This window comes from Ctenopharyngodon idella, chromosome 24 (genome assembly GCF_019924925.1).
Source record: "Ctenopharyngodon idella isolate HZGC_01 chromosome 24, HZGC01, whole genome shotgun sequence".
Lineage (NCBI taxonomy): Eukaryota > Metazoa > Chordata > Actinopteri > Cypriniformes > Xenocyprididae > Ctenopharyngodon > Ctenopharyngodon idella.
The window spans coordinates 1889713-1903555 of NC_067243.1; the positions used below are offsets into that span (position 1 = coordinate 1889713).

General features: G+C 38.0%; 1 protein-coding gene and 1 long non-coding RNA gene across 6 annotated transcripts in view; one reads left to right on the forward strand and one right to left on the reverse strand.

Moving 5' to 3' along the window:
• LOC127507149 (uncharacterized) overlaps positions 1-13843 on the reverse strand; it is an 80781-nt gene that overhangs the window by 7590 nt on the left and 59348 nt on the right. The window lies entirely within an intron of this gene.
• Positions 1260-3471, forward strand: LOC127507154 (uncharacterized). Its single transcript, XR_007928262.1, has 3 exons — positions 1260-1619; positions 1650-2711; positions 3160-3471. It is a non-coding gene; the product is annotated as an uncharacterized LOC127507154 (long non-coding RNA).

Sequence of the window (13843 nt, forward strand, 5' to 3'; positions counted from 1 at the left end):
AAAGCTAACTTATAACTGCTAATGCAAATTCATTTGATAATCGTCAAATGAACTGTAGAGTATTTCAAACTACTACCAACGTAATATAAAATTAATATTAAACCCGTTTTTAGACTTGAAGTGTAGCTGGTGTAATTTGATCTCAGTTCTCACCTGATGTTTGTTCACCTGGATGATCCGCGCGTGTCTGTCTCAGCAACAGGGAGTGGCGCGAAGAACAGATCATCAAAGAAGGCGTGGTGTTGTGTGATTATTCCTCTTTATTCGATTTATTTTAGTTTTTATTGTTGTTGTTGTTGTTATTTTTTAGGCAGTGTTATAAATATGTGGCAATTAGATTAACACACAGTGAAATTATGAGGACTTCTCGCGATCAGCCAATCAAAAGCCTCGATTCCATACACGTGTGAATATGCATGAGGAGGTGCAGTACCATTGACCCGCCTACAGGGGCGCTGTAGGGGCGCTGAGGGACACCGACCCTGTCCTCACAATACAAAATGTCCCTCTAGTGTGGCGTGTGTTCATATCAATGTCCTCATAAACCACAAAAACCAACACACACACACACACACACACACACACACACACACACACACACTAACACACACACAGGCTTGAATTTAATTCAGCAGCATTTATCCTGATTTACAAATGACACAAATATATGAGTGTAAATTATCTTTCAGGTCCAAGTATCAAGACACTCCCTGTGAAGATGAGATTGAACACTGTATGAATTTAAATGAATGTATTAAATGTTTGAATATCAATCTCAGTCAGATCAACTTCATCATGTTCCTCTAGGGGGCAGTAACACACACTCTTTAGGAGGCTTTGAGAGATTTCTCACAATAGTTGAGTTTCAGGAACATCTTCAGCATCACTTTTGACTCTTAAACCAACATCAGAACATCTTCTTCTCAATGCCACTGTGATCTTGAGCTTGGCTGGAGTTTAAAAGATTCTTATATTTATCTTAGTGATATCAGTGACGGTTCATAAGAGCTTATTCAGATTTGATTGACAACTGATGAACTCCATCAATCCTGATATTGAACTGAATGAACATTGATTCAATGTTCAGTTTCTTTCTGTAGAGCTGCTCACAGCTGAATGAAGCTGGGCATTGATTAACTTTGAGGATCATTCATTGATTTCACAACTGAACTGAGCTGAACTGATACAATATCAGGCTTGCTGTACTGCAATTCTCAGTATTTAGCAAAAAAAGGTATAGTCCAATTCCAAGCCCAGAGACAAAAGTTTATTGGCTGCATATATTATCCAGGACTGAAAGACATTTTTAGTTTCAACAGCTTTAAGTTACAACATTTTCTGTTAAAATAAGGCGGTATGGGCAGTGCAGCTGCAGCTGATGGAGCTAATGCCAGGTGTGCTAGATTTGGCAGTAGCTAACAACACTGTTGGTGCTGTGTTATGTTTTATTGTCTTTTTTTTTTTTTGTAGTACTGTTGGCTGACTATATTTGTATTGTTCCTTTCTACTCACATTGTGTTATAATTCGTAGAAAAAGTGGAAAAGCATCTAATTAGTATGAATGAGATTTAAATGTTGAATAAAACTCTTAATGTATGAAAAATGTGAAACATCTTAAGGTTTAAATGGAATATGAATCAATAGACAAGATTTGAAAATGCATGAAAAAGAAAATTCAATATGAATCCTTGGAAAAGTGGAGAAGGATCTAACTATTTTGAATGGGATTGAAAAGATGAATAAAAAAAAAAAAAGATAAACTGGTAATGTATGAAAAAACATAGAATGTTTAATGGCTTGAATGAGAATTTTAGATGAACAGTTGAGGAGAGAGGCTTAACGGCCAAAAATACCTTAACATCAATCCACTAATCGGAGCAGAGAGTCGTGATGGGGACAGGTTACTATGAGAAGCTGTTGAGGTTGACATCCAGCAAACCAGCCAGACTTTTTGTTTGCCTTCTCTGTATTCACTGTGTATTCATCAACATGTACATAAACCAAACATATTGGCTGTTATGTGTGATTTCATCAAACTCATTGAATTATAAGCCCAATAATTCCTTACAGTTGGTTTATAAAGGATATCTAATTCATTAGATCAACCTCAGTGTCATCATAGTAACCATGAACTATAAGCCCAATATATGTCTCGTAAAACCTAAAGAAAATATACATTTTCAAAACAAATAAAATATATGAATTTATAACTTATAAAATTATTAACAAAAATAATTTAAAGCAAAAAAAACTACACAAGTTTGAGTTAGCTGAAAAACTCAATATTGAATAACCGCCAATCAACTGAAGTGAACTGTTACTCGTGCAAAATGAACAGGATTACTGCATCTAAAATTGTTTTTTTTTTTTGTTTTTTTAAAGTGCATGAGATTCTAAAATTAACACCTGAACCAGTGACTTGCTTCAACAGCATTCTATTCAATAACTCCTAAGCACAAATATAGCTCAAGTGAAAACTGAATTTCCATTAATAAGTTTCACACACATAGTGACATCATGCAAGTCCAAAGGTTGGAGCTTGTGAAATTCCCTCCATCATGTATTGTTTGAAGGCTTCATAGGAAGAGTGCAGCGGCGGTGTGGACGGTGTGGAAATCCCAGTGGAGGCACTGTTGAAGCTCCAGATGTAAACTCCAATACCTTCTCTAGGGTGACTGGACTGCATTCTCCTGCTGTAACACAAGAAAGTGGTGAGAAACAGTAATTCAGGCCCCTTAAAACACATATGTTGATTTTATTTTTAGGCCATATCGCCTAGCTCTAACCTTTTGTATGCGTTACTTTGGAGCAATTTGGAAGTTGCATGCTGAAATCGAGGACTTTTTGTGGTGAATATCGACCACAAAAGCCTCAGTCAAGTACGTTTTTGGTAAAATATTACAACACAATATGAACAAGTTTAAGGGAGCTACCCATGTTCACACAACCAGACTTCACAATGTCACTTCAACTATGGCATTATCAGCGTTTATTTTCCTGCCAACCAGGACAACAAAATGACCACTAATAATTGTACTTATGAAGTCCATGTTATTATAACTTGTACAATAAATAGTATACCTTGAATATCAATTAACCAGTCACGCCAAAAGCATATTGTCATGTTTTCTCGGTCTCTCCTGTTTCTGCCTTGCACAGAGAAGTCCACGTCAAATAAAGTGCATAGGTCCTTTGCCTGTAGTGGAATCTCCTCACTGACAAACATGTTGAACACTGTTGGATTCTTCCTCAGCTCCTCCAGTAAACCTGGGCCAGTGACAGTTTCATTTTTCGGACAGATAAGACAGGTGAGGCACTTACTGGTCCAGGGCAGTCGCCAATCTTCCATTGACGAAGAAGTCTGCAGCTGGAGGAACCTGAACACGTTTGAAGCGATTCATAAATAATAGAAAGTTAATAGAAAATAGGGCTGTGTCACAGTACTGTACATTCAATGCATAACACCTTTCTCCTGCTTACTTTTATTAACTGTTCCCTGAAAGTATGGTCACCAACTTCATCCACCATGGCCGGGTGTGTTGGTATCCCACAGATTTGATGGAAAAGCCTTTCGGAAAAGAAATGTGGACCGACTCCTCCATGGACCACACGCAGCAATCATTTTTGCCACCCACATATAAAGTTTAGTCTGCAAAGCTAAAATTAAAGAAATAACAGTAAAATCTTGCTCTGCTGTAATGCTTGTTAATTTAATACCTTAAAATGCTATGATTAATATTAGTGCTACTACAAATAACTTTTTATTGCACCTTTCAAAACATGTTTCAAAAAGGTGTTTCAGTACATTAAAGAAATGAAGAATCATGGAAAAATCCTAACCAAGAGTTAACAAATTAAGGCAAAATAACTAAAATAAAAGACGATACAGACAATAAACACAGGGTGAAACCTGCCCAACACATAAAAAACAAACAGAATAAAAAATAAATTAGACAGGAGAAATAAGGGAGCAATCATTTTTAAATGGGTTTCCGTGTATACATTTCTAGAATTCTGCCAGTTGAATGAGGACAGTCCTAAGAATTTGGGCTTCCCTACCTTGAGTATCAAGAGACAACTGCCGGTCTTTCTCATGTCCCTCAAAGATATTTGACTGGTGGACGGCCCTCATCAACAGCCTTAGGTACTCTCTTGTCGGGCCGCCTTCGTCAACTGCCCCTTCACCATCTTCATCCACAAACACAACATCCAATTTTGCTTCAGGGTTGAAGAACCTACGCTTGAATGTGGTCTTGTGGTTGTGAGAACAGAGTGAGCGGTGAGCGGGTGGAGGGCTCAGACGGCGGTGAGCGGGTGGAGGGCTCAGACGGCGGTGAGCGGGTGGAGGGCTCAGACAGCGGTGAGCGGATGGAGGGCTCAGACAGCGGACAATGAGATGTATGGTGTAGGGCATAAGCTCCATCATTTTGTTGATCTGAGAGAATTTCCTGAAGACAAACATGCACAATACATGAGCTTGCACAAACCAAAACACATTCCGTTTTCATTTGAGTCAGGAAATAAAATGCAACACATTTACCTGTACATCCTTATTTGAAAACCAAAGCACATATAGAGTTGAGGATGCTTTTATGCCATGATCCATTACTGACCCGGAGGAACTGCTCTCAACTGATCTTGATGATGCGGCTTCTTGCACCACAAAGATTTCACTGGCAATATCATCTTGTCCCACAAAGTCAAACAAGATCTAAAAAGATATGAAACAGTCAAGTTTTGCAACCCACTGAACCACTGAGAAGACACTTGATATTTTCTCAAGCTGAACACACATCACCTGGATTGGCTCCGACAAGCTGAATTTCCTCATATTGGTGTGTCCATTTGGATATTTAAATTTGATCAACACCCCATCTGAGGGTTCCTCACATGCAGACATTCACTGACGTCTTGCCTCAATAGCCTGAAATGTGATCTCTCATTTAAAAAAAAAAAAAAAACTTCAGCTAGTTTATCAAACTAATTTATTATATACACAAACCTTTTGACGTCTTTCCTCACAAGCCTGATAGACTAGTTTCTTCCTCTCCTATTAAAAGACCACATTAAAAGTACGTATGCATTCTGTAAGAGAATGTAAATCATACATAAATAGAACTTGGAAGTATTACCTTCTCCTGATCCACCAACAAACTTGTATTATACTCCTGGTCTTGCTGGGCACGTATTGCTCGCCATTCTTGAAGAGCCTAAAGTAAAGCATTTAAAAAAAAAAAAAAAAAGAAAAAGAAAAAAAAGGCATTTCTCACAAATCACCATTAAATAGTACACGCACATAAAATCAATAAATACTATTTATTCTATACAGTGTCAAAATTGGTTACCTGATTTGCAACCACACTTTGAGCTTGGGTACTCTCAGCCACAGGTGCGGTCTCATCTTGAACTGGAGCAATTGAGAGTGGTGGGAATGAATTCATGGATATGGCAGAGGATGTGGATGCCACCTGGTAGTACACAGAAAAGCCAAATGATTTCTCCTTCAGCAAGAGAACACACACTCATAGTGAAAACAAAATACATCATTAGAAAATATCCTTAGGTAGAAAAATTACAAAAACTTATCCTAGGGAATGTAACTGCTCAGACATCACACAGAATAAATAGACACATCTTAATATATATTAGGGAAAAAAAAACAAAACAAAACGGTTTATATTTGTATTTGCCACTCATCACTACAAAGTGCATAGTGGACATAACAAAAATCATTAGATGTGCAATCATTTTAATATGGACCTGATCTGAAACCACTTGTGAGGTCTCATCTACTGCTGGAGCTGCGAGTGGTGGCAATGAATTCTGGGACATGGCAGAGGGTGGTGATGTTACCTGAGGGTAGAGAGGGTAACTTCAGTTATAGGTATAGACATTACAGAGAACACATTTATATGATTGTAGTATGATATAAATCCCTGTGTATAATTCCATACCTGCAAGACAGTGGCTCGTGGCACGATGTAAAGCCTGCTTTTGCCAACAACTGCTTTTAGTTCCTTCACAGAACTAACTTGCAATTTCTGGATCTTGCGTCCTTTGCCTGTCCTTGCCAATTCAAAGCCTACCAAATTTAAACTGATGCGAGGGTAGCTTTGGCAAACAAAGTTGTTCAATTCAGATAAACTCCAGTTTAACCCAATCTTTGAGTTTGTGCGTCCGGCCTCCGTTGACTCATGCACAGGTTTTCCTAAAAATGGAAATGTAAACATCAGTATAATCGGTTCCTAGTGGCAAAGTTCATTAGTTGCTACAAGATCTTTCAGGACTCCTAGCATTCAGGACTCAGAAAATATATTTTCAGACATAATCGTAGTGTTGCCAAACCCCAAAAGTAGACCTGTGTGACTACCACAGTTGACCTAAGATCATTTGTGTTTCTACTAAGTTTTTATTGACAGTAAAGTATATGAATAATGCAGTGCTAATTGACAACCTTTTTGATGTCTCAGCACAAGTCATAAATCTCTTATGCTCGTCAAGGCTGCATTTAATAATAAAAAAATACAAAAAAAGCAGTAATATTGTGAAATATTATTACAAATTAAAAAAGCTGTTTTCTATGTTTATATACTTTAAAGTGTAATTTATTCCTGTGATCAAAGCTGAATTTTCAGCATCATTACTCCAGTCTTCAGTGTCACATGATCCTTCAGAAATCATTCTAATATGCTGATTTGGTAAGAAACATTTATGATTATTATCTGTGTTAAAAACAGTTGCTTACAATTGTCGTGGAAACCATGATACATTTAATTTTTCTGGATTCTTTGATGAGTAGAAAGTGAATGAACAAAATTTATTTGCATTTATTGTCACTGTCACTTTTGATAAATTTAATGCATCCTTGATGAATAAAAGTATTTCTCTCTTTTGATTTAATCTTACCAAAAATGTTGAATGGTATCATGGTTTCCACAAAAATATGAAGCAGCACAACTGTTTTCAACACTTTTATTATAATCAAGCAAATAGGCATATGATTTCTGAAGGATCATGTGACACTGAAGACTGGAGTAAAGATGCTGAAAATTCAGCTTTGATCACATATATTGTACATTTTACAATATATTCACATAGATTATAGCAATTTTAAATTGTAATACTATTTCACAATATTACTGTTTTTACTGCATTTTTTTAAATTAAACAAATCCAGCCTTGGTGAGCAGAAGAGACATAGGCCTATTTCAACTGTACAATTACAATTGTAATGTTTCCAAACTTTTGATGGGTACTGTATTTTCTGCCTTATTTACATTGTATAAAATCCATGAGGGCTTAATGCACAAGTGTTTGTAGTACATAAACCAATCATTTTCATAAAATACAGGGGAAAACATTATAGATATTTGTTATTGTTCAACAGTGTATTGATTTCTTATTAAAAGCAAATTGATTTCAAATTAAAAGCAAGAGATGAGAAAAAAAAAAATAAAACCTATCAATGCCTACCGGCAGACCACGAGCTCTGATTTTTTTTTTTTAACGTACAAATATATACCATATATATTTTTTTACATTTCAATTATTTATATAGCTTATATAATTTCTTCTACATTTAAAATACATTTACAATTAACAATGACTGGTAGTTTAAAGAGTGGAATAAAAAATGATATGTTCGCCTATAATGTAGAAGAATCCGCCTCTTTTTCCGATTTGCGTAGATTTTCTTGATCTTCTCTTGTGGTGAATTTGCAGTCAAATCACTCTCTGTGTGCAGTAGGGAAAGATCTGAGAATCTGTCTTGAGCCATTGCAGACCGGATCCAGTTTCTGATTCTTCTCATAACTGAGAAACTTCTCTCTGACGCAGCAGAGCCAACAGTTTGGATATTGATCCTTCCGCACTTCATCTTTAAGTTTTTCAAGGGTGATCGGCGATGCGATCGCACATTTCACTAGATCCATTTCAGCTGTCACAAGCCGAGGGTGGATCTTAAAGCTTGCACACGTGCTTAGTAAAGACCGATGCCGTTGAGTCACAACTGACATTTAAACGCCTGTGATTCTGATTCTCATTTTCATCAGGCTGGTCAAGTGTGATCGGTACTATGTACTGCGAAAGCCCGGGAGCTGCTCGTGAGGTTCTTTTTCATTTTCCTCCAGCTTGAGGGGAACTTTCTGCACAAACACCAGAAAAATCCTCACAAAACCTTTTCACCTGCATCATCAGAAACTTGCAATGGTTGCTTGGCTCTGCAAAAATACAGTACAGTTTGTCAGTCACATTTAGACACGCTTTAATGTCTCTGTTCACTGTACATGATTCAACGAGGACAAGATTTAGCTTATGCGCCATGCAGTTCACATACGGGGAATTCCTCTCTGATTCGTTGCTGAACTGACTGTGGATGACTTCCATGACTCTCCCTCAGTCCTCCTTATAACAATGACAGACAGAAGTACAACAAGCCAGCTATATACAGCTGTAATATACCAGAGTTCAACGCCAAATGAGGCCCATTGTGAGATTTGAAAAACAAACCTGTGTAACATTGCTCTCTGGTTCTGAATCACTGTCCTCGAGGTCAACCTTAAACCACAGTAACGGTTTGTAGAATTAACAACACTTTATTATCCAGCATTATGTGTGTAATCATGACATACAGTGTGTCTGACACTGTCGAGAGCGATGCAGAAAACACATTATCATTCTGATACACTTGTAGACAAGCTTGAATAATTCACTCTCAATCTTCTTCTTCTGAATCACTTCCAGGTTCAAACATATATGGATTAATTAAACCAATATTTCCACTTGCCGTTGTGTGGCATTTACTATAGTAAACCTTGTGGATCAGGTACTGAAGCTGCTGTGAATGAATGTGGGCGGGGACAAATTTGCATATTCATACATCCGTGTATATACTAAATGAAGCAATTCAAGCTATTTAAAAGCAGGAAAAAGTTTAAATATGTCATTTTGATGATCAAACAATTATCAAGCTGTTTAAGTGCTCACTTTGCTTGATCTTTCTCATGATGTCTGAAACCTCTCTGACCTGCTTCCAGTAAACACACAGAGAATTCAGGACAGAAAGTGTAACTTAAGATGAAGATTTATATAGAGCAATGAAATACGAATGGGGACTCGATCTTAAAATGTTGCCCTAAACTCTTTCCCCGGTTTCACAGACAAGGCTTAAGATAGTCCTAGACTAAAATGCATGTTTGAGCTGTTTTAACTGAGAGTAACTTGTCCTGACATCTCTTAAAATATGTCAGTGCCATTGTTTTGTCTCAAGATAAACACCAGTAATGTTTTTTTCAGGGGTACGTTTATAAAACTGAAGCCTAATCCTGGCTTAATGTGTTTAGTGTGAGTAAAACAAACATGTCTAGAAACTATTTAAGACGAGTAAATTCTGGCCAGTTTTTCATTTAAAACTGTTGTTAAAAATTATTTAGAGAAAAATAACTTGTAAAGCCTTACGTGGAAGATGTTGATGGACTGGAGAAATGTTCTGCATGTTCAGCACTACACAATGAAACACAACAAGTGCAAGTTAATAACAAAACACAAAATTAATTTGCTCTTACAGTAAGTTGACGTTCAAAGGAACAGTCATGAAAACAATATGACAGTCTGCACTATAAAAATGTCTCATATGGTTTAATAGCTGGGGATTTAAAAATATTTGACAGGATTGAGCCCCAGCGGATCCAGGAGGCTTTTCTGTGTGTGTAAGAGTGTGTTTCCCCCACAGTCCAAACACACGCAGATCAGCTGAACTGGGTCACTGTAGGTGTGGAAGTGAGAATGTGTATGAATCTTCTTTTTTTCATGATCTGTTCATCAAACTGATTTCATGGCATCAATCGATGCTGCCATTGCCCTGTTCAGCCTCTTTCATGCCTCAGATAGTCTATGGTGTACCACCTGATGGCATTGGTACGTCAATAAGCATTTATTTCTAGTGGCTGTCATTATTTTGAAGCCACCGCTATCTCTCAGTGCAGGGAAGAATTCTCTAAATGAACATTTACTGTCTTTAAATCTGACACGCCGCTTTCCAGGACCAATGGAGTGCAAAGACACTGTTTCCTCCGGCCTCGGGACTGAACCGGTGTTTGGTTCAGCCAGACAGAATAAATCATGGCACCAGGGAGTGGTGAAAGGCCTGGGCCGTGCCCTTACTCTGTCCCTGGACCCATATGGCCTGAAGAGTGACGAGAGCGTGGCCTGATCTCTGTCTTGTCTTGCCATAACAGTATCAGGAGCCTGTCTGGGTCCAGTGGAAACCTGGAGCATCCCGCAGCAGTTGTGCTGCCTCACTAGTGTTGCTCTGAATGCTGTAAAAACAAATCAGAATTAATCACCAACGAAGATCAACAAACACAAGCTACAGAGGATACCATGGTGTCACTGACTCAATTTAATTTCCATTAAAGTTTTCAATTAAAAGCACAGACTTCTTTTTTGTAACTAAAAGTACATTTTTATAGGGTGTCTTAATTCGTGGCCACCTTTTTTGTACTAAAGAGTATACATGAATAAACCCAATAAACTAGCGGCCTGTTATTTACATGTTAAATTCACAAGCTCTTATATGGTTGTTAGCAGTACATCATCAATGTTTAAATCTGATTCGTATTTTAATTGAGTGACATTACTTCAATTAATGAAACACACTTTAAACTAATTAAAGTTAAATTTTAATACATTTAATACAACCGAAAGTGTTGGGACATGTTTGAGAATTATTAGTCACATTAAATCTATAGCACATGTATGATCATTGTTCACACCGTCCCCTCAAAATGAGTCAATGATTTAAAATGGTGTCCCCCTTAATGTCCGCGCATGTCTCAAAGTTGAATAGGAAAAACTATAACGTGTCAAAGCACTTATATGGTTAGCAGTACATCAATGTTTACATTTGATTTGTATTTTAATTGAGTGACATAATGACATTACATCTATTAATTAATTGATGTCGAAGGTAAAAGGTTTAAAGTGTGAATTTTAACTTTAATTAGTTTAAAACTGTGATTTGTATACCAGCCACAATTTAATAAAAAACAAATGTGTAAATCATACATTAAGCTTAAATTAGTGCACAATCTCATTAAAAAGTCCAACTAAATATTTTTGTCATTAGCAAAAATCGTATCAATATCTGCAACTTACCGGTCGTCTCGGGACATGATGGAGAGAGGTTCGTCACATTAGTCAAAAGGTGTATATTGAGTCCTTTAATGCAGATCTAACCAGCAGAAGACACAAGTCGGGTTTAAATCCCTGTTCTATTGAGAAACCATGAGAAAAAGGTGAATAAAGACTGAGAGTCAATGTTCAGAAATCATTTATATTCCCTGATCTATAATGGGGAGTGTTGCTCAGCCCACACGTGTGCTCAAGAGTGCCTTGTCACAAGTCCATTATTTTTGAATTTCTGTTTAACTTTTGCTACATTTTCACACATAAAACAATGATTTGGTAATAGAGAGAGGGTGCTGATCCCATGTTCTCCGGAGCAGCATCACGTAATGTAGGCAGAGAACATGAACTTCATTTTGAATGTCCAGAGTGCCACTTTCTTCAAGGCACTGGAAGGCAGCACAATAATTTGAAGTGACTGCACAGCAGACGTCCCGCCAAAGACGCTCAATCCTCTGGTTGTGTACACTTCTGCCAGTGATAAAACTGCTCTTTTCTAGAAAGAACAAAATCTTACAATTATCATTACCTGGCAGCAAGGTGTCACAACAGATGAAGGCAGACATGAGGATGGATTCAACACAAGACTTCAATGGAGTTTCTTCAACAGAGCACAACTCAGGAAGATGGGTGAATATGGTATTGTGGAGGTAAGTTGAGCCAGTTAGTGACATCAGTTATCTGACGTGCAATAGTAAATGGTCCAGTGTATCTGAGACTCAGTCAGAGGCGAATGAACCTGGTTGAGAGAGACCTTTTGTCCCGGGTGGTATATTAGTGTCTGATCTTCTGACATCGGCCTGGCTCTTGTGCTTCCTAACAGCCTCTGCAGATGGACATGAGCTGAGTCCCAGACCTTTTTGCTCTCCTTGAACCAGTGGTCTACAGCTGGAACTTCTGAAGGCTCTCCTGACCAGGGAAACAGTTGGAAACTGAGCACGTATTGGAACGGTGATAGACCGGTGTTGGATTTATAGATAGGGTAGCAGACATGACTGACACTGGAGTGTGGTTTAATAATGAGATGTGTGGTTGAGTTTGGACAGGACATTCATGGAAGAGATGACCATTTGCTCCACAGTAGAGGGATAGGTGGTTGTTAATGTGTTGATGTCTCTCACAGGGTGATAGTCAAAATGTGTCCACTTGCATTTGTGGGCGGGGGTTAGTACCAACTAACATGTAAATTGTATAATATAAATGCTTTTCTACAACTACAGGTTTTTCCAAACAAATGGAAGGAACAAGCAGAGAGGTGCACAACCAATCTTCTTTATTTGACACTTAAATATTCTTAAAAATATAATCATACAAAACACACAATACGTTAGAAAATTACATGTCACAAGTACAAAACTATTCTTACATAAAAATAGCCTTCAGTGGCCACCGGTAATGATGCATCTTGACTTGACAATATCAATATCCCTTGTGATAATTCAACATTTGGGAAAAAAACAAAAACAGAAAACCCCAATAAATTCAATGTAAACGAAACCCTCAAAAAAAATTCACACTTTCCCACAAACCTGTGAAGCAAAATAAAATTACTCTCCATCAAAGTAAATAACCAAAACTACAACCCACACAACCAACAATCAAACAAAACAAAATACAATAAACCCTCCAGCAGATAATTGTCACAGACACACCAGGCTCCAACATCCACCAATCACAGCGCACACCTTCCCCGGAGTACTGATCACCGCCAGCTGCTCCTCATCAGCTCACTCATCACCAGCACTACTTAAGACACTCACACACACAGTCACATTGTCCGGTCTCGTTCGCATCTAACACTTACCTGTATGCTTACCTCAAGGACTCGCCGAGCTACTTACCTGTTCCCCTTGTCTCCGAGTTCCCTCCTTTGTATCCAGTCTGTGTGTGAAGTGTTGTCTGCAGTCATCGTCTCCAGTCAGCAAGTATCATTCTCCATCGGCACTCTGCAACCACAAAGGACAGTATCGTTCTCTATACCATTCACCAGTCACGAACTTGCATCTGCATACTCACCTGTTGTCACCATCTACTCTGTTGTGTTCAATAAACAACCTGTTAAACTTCTCTCCTGTCTCCTGGCTGGTCCTATTGTAACAATAATAGCCCTTGCTGGTTATAAGGGAATTGAAAACAGACAGTCAAAGATAACAATAGCCACTCACAATTCTCAAGAACACAATAAACAAAAAACACAAAATACCAAATTAAAGAAAATACAACTAAATCAATCAAATAGAAAAAAACAAAACAACACCGATTGATCTTAAAACACACAAACACGTGTTCACTTATGACTGGCCATTGACTGGTCCTCAATAAGAGTGGTGAACGATCCACCAATACTGCCTGGATCACACTAAATAAACAGTCCGCTATTAGTCGACGGCACTAAAAATAATGCGGCAACATAAATCAATACAATTACATACCCCGAAATGCGTTGATGCGGTTGAACACCCTCAGGCCCACGGCCAGAGTTAGAGGAGAATTTCAACCTTCTACAGATTACGGCGTTTACTACAATCTCAGTGCTTGACGCACATCAATTAGTTCTTGCGACATGACCAACACACAGCTTGTATACTATGGTGGAAGAAAACGGAAGTAAAGGAAAATCTCTGCGTTTTTTTAAAGGGGCCGTGAACTTGACTTCCGC